General features: G+C 39.6%; 1 protein-coding gene across 1 annotated transcript in view; it reads left to right on the forward strand.

Annotated features, from left to right (window-relative positions):
- LOC126183408 (calcium-dependent secretion activator-like) overlaps window positions 1-13,092 on the forward strand; it is a 1,473,721-nt gene that overhangs the window by 1,388,575 nt on the left and 72,054 nt on the right. The window lies entirely within an intron of this gene.

The raw sequence follows: 13,092 nt of genomic DNA on the forward strand, positions 1-13,092 counted from the left end.
GCATATCGATGATGATGTTTGTGGAGAGGACCATTGACCTAGTGTAGCAAAAATTTGATTCACCCGAACAGCCAACATATTTCCATTCATCAACAGTTGAATCTCAATGGACCCATGCCCACTGCAACCATAATAAGCAATTTCATTTGGTCAACATGTAAACACGTAGGGGTGTCTGCTGTGTAGATGAATGATGCACTCTAAATCACTTGTGCGTGCACCAGTAGTATTGTGCTCTTTATGCAGACATGCTACATATCACCACCTGTCCTACTTTACGGAGAAGAATAGCCTCCAAACCCTATGCTCTGTTACATGTCATGGACGTCCAACCATTTAGCACCTAATGGTAGTTTCACTGTTTTTGTACCTCTTGCCATAGATGCTCACAACAGCAGCACGTGAATATTCAACCAGCTTCGCCATTTTCGAGATACTCGTTCACAGGCTCTGTGTAATAATAATCTGCCCTCTGTTGAAGTCACTTATCTCAATCGAATATTTTTCTCGGCACTACAGCATTAAGGTGCAACTACCTAGCAGAGTGTACAAGCTGCCTCTGGCATGCTCTTCCCAACGCTGCAAAGCACACTTGTGAATGGAAGATGCCGAAGTCAATAGTACAGGTCAATTTTTTAGAAGTCATTACGTTGCATTAGAGACACATAGTCACAAGTACTGTGGTTGAATTGGGGCATTTTATTACCACAACACTTAGAAGATGCATGAAATCTTCTAAAGACTGCACATGCTATGCTTAACATTGTATGCATACTGGCAATATGTGAGCCGTGTGTATTTCTCTGCTGCTATAGAACAGCCAGATTGAAACAGTAATGCTCCATATATGTTTCATACTGGAAATATATAACGGTTTAAGCATCATCAACACATTGGTTTCTTTTCTTAAAACAAGTAGAGTAGCATTGCTTATAGGATCCATTCTTAATTTTGTTATAGCTCTATATTTGACAGTATTGCGGTGACCAATGTTCTGGAAAGAGGAAAATATATCTCTCCTGCTCTGTAATAACAGTTCCCTATCACTATATTTTGCATATAGACAGTCCTCCACAGGGCCAAAAAGAACAAGCTGTTTCATGGTTATAATTCATATCTTAAAACTGTATTTTTAATTGTTTGTAACCAACACTTCAGGAAAATGTTCCAAGCAAAAAATAGATTACAAAGCCTGAATGGTACTACACAACATAGTCAATGTCATGAGCACTGCAGATGGAAATTTGCTACAAGAGTACACAACAATAAGCCAGCAAATGTTCCAAAAGGGACCAACAAAGTCAATATGCACTCGTTGCCACAGCAACTTGAGACTTTGGCCAAGCTGAAAAAGTTTGCGGTGGGGCCGCTAGATTTTCAGCACAAGCACAACACTTGACGTCATCCGTTTATTGTGGACATCCATGCCTGGCCAAATACACTACTAATGTGCTAACTGTGTTGTGTCTACAATTCTCCTGTCCTTGGTGGAGCAATGACAACACAACTGTTTGTAACACTTTATGAATAAGCACACACAATTGTCCAGCCTCATTTTGCAATAAACTCACACCAGGGTGCAGGAGAGGCTATGCCTACGAGAAAAATATCGGTGCACAAAAGAATTCTGAATGTTTTCACTGAAGGAGGCGAAGCAGTAGAGATATAGTGCAACAAAAGGTCCACCTCTGTTTCCTGTCCAGTTTTTTCTAAAATGTAGTGGAAAAGTCTGTAAGAGTTCAGTGTCCTATACATCAATCTGACAACAAGATTTGGCAGCAGCATCGAATTCAGAATCAGGACCTACAGGAAGGCAAGAAAGGGTGTCAGAATTTACATGTTTCGACATGGTCCGGTACAATATTTCGTATGATACTGTGACAATAACAAAGCCCAATGTTGCAGCTTCTGAGCCATGCGCAGCAGAACTAGTTTGGAAGGATGAGACAAAGACTCAAGTCGGTTATGGTGCTTCACTATGTAAAACTTCTGAGCAAACAGATAATGGTGAAACTTTTGTCACGGCATAGATAATAGCGAGTTCTTTCTTCTCGGTTTGGGAATAGTTAAGTTGGGTCTTGTTCAGTAACTTGGAAGTGCAAGCAATCGACCTGCCCTGTGAACCAAATCTGTGCGGGAGCACAGCTCTGATTCCATATGAAGAAGCGTCCACTGTCAAAACCACAGGCTTAGTGAGATAGAGATGATCAAGACATCTGACACTGAATAGGGTATTTTTAAATTTCTGGAATGCATTATGACACTGTTAGGACCAAAGCAAAGGCACACTCTTTTGGCGCAAACGATACAATGGAGCCACAATCTGGGCTGCATTGGGTATAAAATGAATGTATCATCTTCCCGAGAACTGACAACAATTCAGTCACGTTCCACAGGGCGTTGAGGTACCAGGCCGCTAATGAGATTAAAGGGAATTAACACCTTGGTTATTAATAACATTGCATAAGTACTGAATTTCAGTCTGGAAAAAGGTACGTTTGTCCAGGTGACGCCTCAAACCTGCAGCTGAAAGTACTTGAAAAAGTGTACAAAGGTTACCAATATGTTTCTCTGGCGTATGTCCTGACACCACGGTATCGTCCAAGTAACTTGACCAAAATTAAACTTTTGCAATAAGATGTTCTAATTAGCTTTGGAATATCGCAGGCATGGAATCTGAACAACCCTAAATGTGTGATGACTACAAACACTCCTCATCTTGTGCAATTTGCAAATACGCATTGTGTTAGTTAATTTTTAAATATTTGCGGCCTGCACCAAGCCTGTCCATAAATTCCTCAGGATGAGGCAATGGATAAGTATCAATTACTGTGTGTGGATTCACAGTGGATTTAAAGTCAGCCGATAGACAAAGCCCTCCAGAAGTTTTTGTTAAGATTACTAAGGGAAAAGCCCATTGACTAGAGGAGTGAGTACGAGCAATAACACCATTGTCTTTCCATTCTTTGAGTTCACTTACAACTTTGCCTCTAAGTGCATGAGGGACAGGACGCACCCTAGAGTCTTAGATTGCACATTGTACTTCATTGTAACGTACGCCACAAAATTATTTGCTTTGCTAAGTCTTTTAGAACATAAATCAAGAAACTCCTCAATCAGCTGAGTAACATTCTCTTTTAGGTTGAAAGCAGAAACAGAAAGTACATTACCCTGAATACAAAGGCCAAACAAATCAAATGAATCTAACCCAAAAATATTTTAACAGTCTCTCAAAAGCAAAATTGTAAATGTCACTGTTTTGGTGTGAGACTGGAATGTGGCTGCCAAACTACATGTACCAAGCACTGATATGTCCTGACCATTATATTCAGTAAGTTGTGTGCACGATTTTCTCAACAGTGACAAGCCCAAATGTTCATTAGAGTCACGATTATGCAATATAATTGAAGTGCCAGTTTCTAACTGACATCACATACAGCATTCAACAATGATTAAGTTCACGAAGAGCTTGTCTGACTGTCAGTGCATAACACTTTGGCAGAATAAACGTACATCCTGAATTTGGTCGTTCTTAGAACCAGTAGCTGGTTTAGAAAAAACGACATTCACTGAGTGAGAAGGTGGTCCACACTTTCGGGAGCGAGCATGGTTCTACTTCTTTCTCTGTTGCAAGCTCACACACTGTACATGACTTGGCTTCCCACGAGCAAAGCAAGTCGCTTTCAGCGAAGGACAATGTGGTCTTTTATGTGCAGGAAAGTAACGTGGACATTATTTCACAGCAGACACATGTGTAGACACTTGTTTACTCTGTCCACGGTGTGGCGGGCTGTTTGCGCTTGGTGGCCGGTCGCAAGGCCATACCTCTCCGTCACTTTGCGTTACATTGCAAATGGGAGCTATCTCGAAGTTTTCCATGGCACTATCACACGGATCCTGATGTTCAATAATTTGTAACACTTATTTCAAGGTAGGATCAGAATATTTGAGAATTTGTTCATGAATGCTACTGTCTGGTACATTGTATGTAATTGCATCACAAATCATTGCACCACTATAGTACTGCCCAAAGCTACACTGAATACTACACTGTTGTGTCTAACCCTGATGGTCAGTGACCCACTGACAGTATGTCTGTTCTGGCTTTTTACGCAGTCGAAAGACTTTGTAACGAGCTGCAGCAACCTGTACTTGATCCTCATAACACTTAGTGATGTCGGAAACTAAATCTTCAAAATCTAACAACTCTGGCCTACTAGCCAGGAATAACTTCAGAGAGAGTTGGTAAATGCCTGTGCTGGTCATTGACAAGAAATAAGAAAGTCTCACAGTACCTTGCACTTGATATGTAGCACAATGAGCATGGAACTGAGCATTGTACTCATTCCAGTCCTCTTGTTTTCATTGAAAGCTTGGAACGGTGGAATGCACGGAGGTGATGCCATGGATCTGGCTGGCTGTTTTGTTACAGTCGATACTTCAGTAGCTTGTGAATTAATGAGCTGCTGGACTGTCGTCATCTGCTGTGAGATATAGTGGTTCTGAAACTGAATAAACTGCATTAGATCAAAGCCAGCAGCAGCTGGAGATGTAGGCGCAGGTGGTGTAGGAGGTGGGTTAGAGACCATGTTAATGAGAAGAGTGCCGCAACAAAATAATTAGAAGAGATTCAAATAGACAACTAGCTGAAGTATTGCAGCTAGTCTGCAAGAAAAAACACAATTAGTAGCAACGCTCCTCTGAAAGAAAAGAGAGAAATATTAGTGACACATTGTGATGGAGCAGCAAAGAGTGAAGGATTGATTCTGTAATCCTCATCACCAGATGTTGTGTCAGCTGTTGTGGGAGTCAGCACCAACACAAACAAGGAACGAGAGAAGATGCAGTGGCCTATGGTGGGAATCCAAAATGATCTGTACATATATTTGCAGATTATTATGAATCTTGGTTTGTAAACGAACAATAAACATAACCTAACTTAACTTTCTGAGGTGGCTTCCTGAGCTTCTTGTGCCTCCTACATGAAATTACATTGGATCTCTATTACTACTCGCAGAACACAGGCTTAGTATCATCTTTATATTAGTCAGTACTGATGCTCTTGAAGTCTGCGACCGAACTGGGCCCAACAAGTGATGGGTGGGTGGTCAAGTCAGCAGTGACAGGGACACTGAACTCTGTCTTCCTGGAGGTGTGGTGCTGTCCACTCTTTCCATTGGTGTGCGGGTCAGCACCTTCTTGATGCCTTTTCGTTGTGGTGCAGTGGTCACTATGCACTCAGAGCTTTAGGACTATACAGTTTTGACAGCTGTAATTGATCAGTATTGGGTGTTTTTAACATACAAGAAGCTGAGATTGAGTGTCATTTGTTTTAAGAATCAAAAGCATAAAGCTATACTTAAGATAACTAACCCACACTGTAGTGTATTACACCAAAGTCCATATGTTTTTGTGTATACAAGGGGTGGCTTTGGCAGTTAGCATTTTATGCGTTTACGGAAATTTTGCTTGCTGTACATTTGGAGAAAGAAGAAGAGGAAGTGCTCCTGCCCATGCTCTTTGTAGATGCTCTGATTGGATGGGGAATCAATATCATGTATCGATGGTAAAAAGCAGGCAACACGTGGTAGAGTAACAAGTAAGAATATAAATATTCTTCTACAAAATCTTTCTTAATTTGCATATTTATATACACAGAGAATATGGAAAAAGACCTGGATATGAAAGAGGAATACAGGATATCTAAATCTGTTACACAAAGTGAAGAGAAAATGCTACACTTGGTGGTCAGCATACAATTCCTTATCCTGAGTCAAGAGAAAAGTGTATCTATCAAAACCTAATCCTGCCAAGAAGTTTAATAGAAATGTGATTTATTAAAAAAGCTTCATCAATGCTGCAGCTGCCTGCAACATGACCAAGAAAAGTAGCATGAACTTTGTACTTGCACTGGAGCTGTCCCATTAGTTCAATGAGATGAGCCAATGCAGCAGGGAATTTATACGCAGAGTCGCCATTGTTCAAGTTGTGTTTACGCCAAACACTTTTTCTCAGTTGAAGCAGCAAATTATATCCAATTTACAGCTCCAAAATGCAGTATCTTATTTATTTATTTCTGTTATTATTATCTTTATTTACAGATTAAGACATAACATGAAGTTCTCACAGACATAAATGACTACTTCGTCCATCGCACAAATAAAACCAACAGGAAATAATAGTGGATACAGTAACATCACCTGTATCCAGTGAGGTACAAAAAACTCAATAGGTAGACTACACTAGATTGCACATTATGTTGTGCACAGAAATTTCATTCTGTATGTATGAGGTCCAGGCTTATCTTCACAGAGCCAGAGTTCATTTTAGAGAAAATGTTCAAAGTGACCAACTAGCATTAGCAAACACATTACCAATCACTGGATCATACTGGATGTACAACACACCTGCATCCACCATTGCCTAAGTGGCATGCACACAAGCTATTAGGTCCTGTACATCCATGGGTGAAGTTCAATTAAGTAACCCAACAAATACAAATTTAGTCAATTAGGGTCTATGGAAGGGAGAGGGCAGAACATTGTACCTCCTTGACTAAATCATTTCCATGGAAATGCTTCTTTTAAATAGTTACATACATTCATTCTAAAGTGTGGTAGTTCACCATCATGCCGAAATGATACTTGTCACCAAATACCAAATGGAACGTTTTATAATGTGTCAGGCAAGGTATAGCAAAGAAACGTATGATGCAGGAGCGCATTCAAGTTGTCCAACAATAAGTAAGGGCCCAAAAGCACTCCTTCCATGATTCCAGCCCACAGGTTTATGCCAAAGTGTGCGTGAAAGGCCCGCATCTCGTGGTCGTGCGGTAGCGTTCTCGCTTCCCACGCCCGGGTTCCCGGGTTCGATTCCCGGTGGGGTCAGGGATTTTCTCTGCCTCGTGATGGCTGGGTGTTGTGTGCTGTCCTTAGGTTAGTTAGGTTTAAGTAGTTCTAAGTTCTAGGGGACTTATGACCACAGCAGTTGAGTCCCATAGTGCTCAGAGCCATTTTTTTTGTGCGTGAAAGACACATTCTTGGGCGACATGTGAGTTGTGTTCCAAACAATAATGGCTGTTTTGGAGGTGGAAAATACCTACATGAACGAAGCTAGATTAGTGGTCCATATCACATTATTTATATAATGTTTGGTATCTTCCACATGGTGAAAAAGCCATTTTCAAAACTGTACTTGTGAAATATGTCTAGTCAATGGACAGCGTCTGTCCATTTCTTGTGTATGAATATTAACGGTTTCTCAGAGGCACTGCTAAAGATGACGAAATCACTCTTATCAGAATGAAATTTTTACTCTGCAGTGGAGTGTGCGCTGCTATTAAATTTCCTGGCAGATTAAAACTGCGTGCCGGATCGAGACTCGATCTCAGGACATGTGACTTTTGTGGGCAAGTGCTCTACCAACTCGGCCACCTAAGCATAACTATGACCCTTACTCACAGGTTCACTTCTGCCAGTACCTCGTCTCCTACTTTTCAAACTTCACAGAAGCTCTCCTGCAAAACTTGGTAGAGCATTCGCCTGTGATAGCAAAGATTCTGAGTTCAAGTCTCGATCTGACACACAGATTTGATCTTCCAGGAAGTTTTATAACAGCACACACCCTGCTGCAGAGTGAAAATTTCATTCTGAAAACATTCCCCTGGCTGTGACTAAGCCATTTCTCTGCAATATCCTTTCTTCCAGGAATGCTAGTTCTGCAAGTTTCGCAGGAGAGCTTCTGTAAAGTTTGGAAGGTAGGAGACAAGGTACTGGACGAAGTAAAGCTGTGAGTGTGGATCGTGAGTGGTGTTTGGGTAGCTTAGTTGGTAGAGCAGTTGCTGCAAAAGGCAAAGGTCCCAGGTTCAAGTTTCGGTCTGGCACACAGTTTTAATATGCCAGGAAGTTTCACTCTTATCAGGTTGTTGCCTTTGAGGGTACTATGCAGCTACACATGAGCAGTAGCAACAGCTTGGTTATAATGCGCACCCAGCACCAAAAACATATTGACGTATTCATCGTTTGTGTACCCTGTCGAGAATGTAACCTGCATGAACGTGACAGGACCAGTTATGATTATGCACTGCGTGGTTAGTAGACACATGCATGAAGTTTCATGGATCCCACTGTCATGTGATATGCTACTGCCACTTGAGAAAATGATGTCTTGCTTGTAAACGACAATAACTAGGGAACATATATCTAAAAAATAAAAAAGGAACCTGACAAAGATTCTAACTATAGCTCCATGGTGGATGTGGGTTTGACATGCGAACAGTCTACTCAGTGTGCTACAGTGGCTTGTATGGTGGTGTGGGGTGACACACATTCCCTGTAGATTCCAGTGAGCTGTACGATATGATAGTGTTTCCAGCCAGCTCATTGTTTTCATACATGTGTCTTTAAAATGCACACTTTTTGATTTTACTAGATAAACTTTTGTTTTGAATCCAGATGAAAAATCATACACCAACCTCTAAGTGTGGCGTTTTTGTTCACCGTGTATACAGAAAATGGAAAGTGGTCACAAGTTGACATACTTGCAGAAAATATGATGAGTTCTTTGCTACATTGGGGAATGTACGAAAATACCTGTAAGTCTCCATTTTGACTTCAATCTGCTTAAAAGTAATGATTATACTTTATCACCTAGTGGTGGAGTGGACAATGTGCACCTCGTTGATCCACAGGTCTTAAGAACATAAATTGCTACTGTTCCCACAAATACTGTTATTCTTTGCGAGATAAGTAAGACTTTTTTTATATTCTGCATGGTTTACATTACATTAGAGATACAGTCATACACCCTATGGTAGAGATATTAAAAATGTAGTATAATTATATATACCAAAGGTATGTAGCAGTTTTTAGTTAAGGCGATATATTGGACACAACATTCCATACTGGGTCAGACAGAACCTAGATAGGTCAGTTCTTAACATGATGGCTGTTATTATACTATCATCTCAACACTTACTTGGAGAACAGTGATCAGCATTAAATAATCATGATGTTAGTCTCAAAATGTAGAAGCGACAGTCTGTCATAGGGTTTACAACATCATTTTATTTCCTATGGAGTACTACTGTTGAGACCCATGCTACACAATTCCATGTCATCCAGCAACAAGTCCTTTGCGCTATGGGAAAGGTTGCTTGTACACTTAGTCAGCCTAGTAATCCAGTTATAACATGAGGTTGTGGCAGGAAGTATACCATGGAAAATATCCAGTTTCATTACATAACAGTTATAACTCATCACCTACACTCATATGTTTGGTCTGTAATATGAAGTTCTCTATCGTCTCTTAATAAGTGCTTTGTGATGTCGGAATAGCACACCAGAGGCAACTTGTACACTTTTCTAATCTAGCTAATGACTTGAGGCTGCAGTGCAATTTATACCATGAGGAATAACAGACTCCCTTGTATAACAATTGTAATTCATTGCATACACCCATATGTTATAACCCTTAAGTAATATTACACTGATCTGATAAACATCATGGTTGCCACAATTTTCTCCAAGTTAAATTCCCTGATATTTCCCTGATTTCCACACAAGATTTAGCATTTTTCCTGGTAAATTTTGAAATCTCAAGGATAAGTTGAGACATAAGTTGACAATCTATCTTTGCAGCCAGGGTACAACAAACAATAGTACAAATGAGGAAATATCTAAAAAAAATTTGCAAGCAGATGGCGTTTCCTAATGTGAGCAAAAATCTTAAGTACTAACATTAACATCTTTTGTAATGAACTGTTTTTAGATGGAGAAAGCAAGCCAAATGTTAAATGTTTTTCATTAAGACCACTGATGTAATTTTATTTCAATAAAACGAAATGCACTTGGTGACAGAAATACACATTTCCTTGGAGTCGCAAGACAGATTTAAAATACCTTCACTGATTGCAGAAATAACCTTAGGAAAAGTGGGCCTCTTGAAAGAAGTGTATAAGGCGGGGAATAATTGTGTAAACCAACACTGTAGGTGACCGCCAGTAAAATGTTGGTTATACTATGTTTGATATTGTCAGTTATCACTCACTGTGCTATATCTGTTATTTTACAATTATTTTCGATTTTTCTTTCGAGAAATGTATGACTTCATAGCGTACAAACCGCCAGCCATGGATACAATTTTCTTCTTCTTATCGTCCATACTTTCTAACATGTAAACTACTTTTTAAGAGCCAAAATGTACTAGAACAAATAAAATGTCTATAAAATATCACAATGTGCAACATACTTGTGGTGAGACAGTCACAACTCCTGAAATCCATCGCCCATGACCTCTGGCCTGCTGACGAGCACCACAGTCCTTGGTTCATGGATAAACCATGAAAATCCGCTGTATTACCCCACACACAAACAGACCTGGCCTGCGGGCAGATAGGTGAGACTACCGGTAAATCCAATGGGCAGGGCCTGCACATTAGTGGGAACCAAATGGCTTATCGGCAGGCCTGATCCATTAAGACTCGTTTGGCCAGCTATTCACGAACCACAGGCAGCATGTTGACGAAATGAGACCATAGTGGTCAATCCAGGCAACAGATAACTTATTCAAATACTCTGAGAATCAGTAATAATGAACATAGGTAGCAACTCACTGTAAAGATGATTGCTGAGCCGCAGACAGACATGTAGGAAAGACAATCATACTCTCACAACTAAATTTTCAGCTATAGGTTTTCTTAGAAAACGATAGCACACACACACATTCAGACAATTATTCAGTCACAACTCACGCACACTTGACTGCTGTCTTCAGCCACTGTGTCTACAGTCTCTGAGAATCAGATGGCTAGCAGCAAAAAGTGGTGGCAGCACTGACTGCAAGCTGAGGGGAATAAAAGGAATGGAAGAAGCAGTAGTAATGAGGGAGTAGGGAAGCAGCACACATACTCAGCTGTACGTAGCCAGTGATGATGCATGACACCTCAGTAAACACAATTGTTTCATCTAGTGAGACAAAAACGAGCTTTTTCTGGTGCTTTTCCAAATTCCCCTGACGTGTTTGAAATTCCCTATATCCCCTGATTTCCAGAACCTATGGCAACCCTGGATATACTTAAGTAGAGCATTAGACCATGGAAGTAATCAGAATTTGTGGCAGAGGTCGTGAGCACAATGTGTAAGAGGGCGACCACATAACATCACTATACCTTAATGGAGCAGAGACAATACTGCCTAGAGACATGATGTGAAGATGAAACTACCAATTCTCCTAATGGGAGTAATACTGCAACAGTAACAGGTGTATTGGAAACATTTCATGAGGGAGCATTGGAGACCATTTTGGGAAACTGTACTTTTAAGCCATGACTTATAACAATGGGAAGGACTATGTGTGTTAAATCCTGCGGAGGATTGTCTAAATGTAAAATATAGTGATGCGGAATTTTTATATTAAAGCAGGAGAAACTTTTTTTTCTCAATTCAGAACGTAATTGTCCCCAGTACTGTCAAATATAAAATTTACTTAATTAGAATTGGATATTGTCAAATATAAAATTTACTTAATTAGAATTCAATCCTACAAACAACGTTATTCCACAGGTCTTAAGAAAAAGCACCAGTGTCTTGAACAGACTTAAGGGGATCTCAATGTCATGGCCTGTGGCTTTTATTAGTATTTTGAAATTTAATACACCAAAAACTTAATAGATATTGGAATAAAACTTTAAGCAGGTAATTAGTATATTGTGACCTCTGTGTTAAAATAATTTAAAAACTGTGCAATGCATAGTGGGGTAAATATTGATTTTTATTTTAGGTACTGAATTAATGCAGTTTTTACTTTCAGTACACCATTTAAAATAAAATAAAAGGTGAAAACCAATTTCATTCCTTTAATTTTCAACTTGTTTCGACAGAAAACCAGGATTATTTATCAACCTGTGGGATTGTGTCTTTATAAAAAAGAAAAAAAATTCTCAGAAGTCAATAATTTTAGAATGTATCTCATGGTTCAGCTTAAAATATTTAATACATTGTTGAATAATGTGGTTCGCTGTGTAGGCAAGCACTGTCTTATTATTCACGTAAAATTTTGTGTTGTGTTTTTAATATTGGATAAGATAATGATACTTAAGCATGCAAAAATGTTGATTATGGTAAATTCAAACTAAAGATTTGTGTGTCATTTTCTTCTCAATGATAACATGTCAAAACATTCCAACTTCATAATCTTGTTGATTCTGAGTGTCTTTTTCATCTTCTTTAGTTTCCTTTCTTTCCTTTGTTATTCAGTCCTCCTTTGTCACGCTTTTAGCAGCTTTTTCAGCTTGAGCGGCACACTGCCTGTCTCTTCTGTGGTTTGCCAAGTAAACATTTTTCCAGGAGTTTAGAATATGAAAGGTCTCTATATATTACCTTTAGCTCTACCATTAGAGTTTCTGGCATGAGGTAGTATGTGTTTTTTGCTCATTTCCTTTGCATCTATGATACTTTTACTAGGCATGTTTTCTTCAGGGCAGAGGCGATGCTGTGGATGCTCATCAGCGTTTATTTTATGAAACAGAGCTGCCCAAATTACGTTTTAAATGTTTTTCCTGATGGCCAGGCTATAATATTCTGTGACATTTTCTATTTCTGATGTGGTGAATCTGCCTTGCCCACAAATTGTTCTGCCAGCAGTAATTTTTTTTTTCCTGTCATATGCTTTAATAGTTTCCGAAGTGTTGCCTCCATTCTCTTCTGCATATGCCCTATAATTCTATTTTTAAAGTTTCAGTTTCACCACATGGGCTTACAGCCACAACATTACTGCAGGCTTTAGACTCATCGTCACTAGGTTAATGAATGTATCAAACACCATGTCTAGCAACTGACGTACAAAAAATAGAGACTGCTCCCTCGATTTCCAAACCGCCACTGAAACCTTCAAAGTTTTCGTCACGTTGTTTTCATTTTCCTTATTGACACAACCTTGGCAGTGTTCTATTAGATATTACCTGTATCTACAGAGCTACCATGCCTGTGGCAACTCCATTCAGTGATGGATGGCCTCTCTTCAGCCAGGAACTGTCCAATGCAGCAACAATATCTGTAGATTGACAAATACCTAGCTTCTTTCGCTACCCTCTGT

The sequence above is a fragment of the Schistocerca cancellata genome, chromosome 4 (genome assembly GCF_023864275.1).
Source record: "Schistocerca cancellata isolate TAMUIC-IGC-003103 chromosome 4, iqSchCanc2.1, whole genome shotgun sequence".
NCBI lineage: Eukaryota > Metazoa > Arthropoda > Insecta > Orthoptera > Acrididae > Schistocerca > Schistocerca cancellata.